At 44.3% G+C, this 808-nt stretch overlaps 1 non-coding gene across 1 annotated transcript; it reads right to left on the bottom strand.

The window, feature by feature from the left end:
* Positions 1 to 529: 529 nt before the first annotated feature.
* On the bottom strand, positions 530 to 602 carry TRNAV-AAC (transfer RNA valine (anticodon AAC)). Its single transcript has one exon. It is a non-coding gene; the product is annotated as a tRNA-Val (tRNA).
* Between the last annotated feature and the right edge of the window lie 206 nt (positions 603 to 808).

Genomic DNA, 808 nt, shown 5'->3' on the forward strand with positions numbered 1-808 from the left:
TCTGTATTTCTCAGTGTGCATTGTTTGCATTTGTGCCTTAATGTTGTAAATGTCTTCAATGTACTTCCCAGGATGCAAGCATTCATGTTCGTGTAGCTGGTCTAGCAACTTGCACAACTCTTTATATTTTCCTTTCTTTTCAGAAGACAATATGGAAACTTGTTGAATGCCTATCATGTTAACTTGCTTGAATATCTCCCACTGCGCAAAGAGAGATAAAGAACTGCGACTTGATACTTCGATAAGAATTTCCGGGACGCTCTTTAGAAAAGGCTTGTGTGAGAGCAACGTATATTATTAATTTAACGTAAAGTCCAGCTCATCCGCGAACTTTGAAATTGCCCATTTGCCGAAACAAAACAAAACCAAACAATGATCACTGAAGAACACAGGATCGGATTTATGCATCATTATTTACCCTCTCTAGACTACACGGCTACTAAGTGCACATTGTGCTCGACACCACAAACACAGCTCATCTTCAAGCACTCTTGAACGAGACAAAAAAAAAAAAAAGAAGGAGACCTTCTGTGCCTGCCAGGGATCGAACCTGGGACCTTCCGCGTGTTAGGCGGATGTGATAACCACTACACCACAAGCACGGCTGCCCGGTGCGATCTTGAACGAGACTCGTAGGAAGCCCGCTCGATAGCAGTGGCCTACTTTGCGAGACCGGTTGTGCCGTTCGAAAACGTGATCATTGCAACGTGCTCCGTTTTACAAAAGCTTGACCGGAAGCCTCAAGCTTTTGGGTTTGAGGCTTCGGTTTGGTTTGAGGCGTTTGAGGTAAATCGAGCAAACCCCCACA

This window comes from Dermacentor variabilis, chromosome 4, assembly GCF_050947875.1.
Source record: "Dermacentor variabilis isolate Ectoservices chromosome 4, ASM5094787v1, whole genome shotgun sequence".
Lineage (NCBI taxonomy): Eukaryota > Metazoa > Arthropoda > Arachnida > Ixodida > Ixodidae > Dermacentor > Dermacentor variabilis.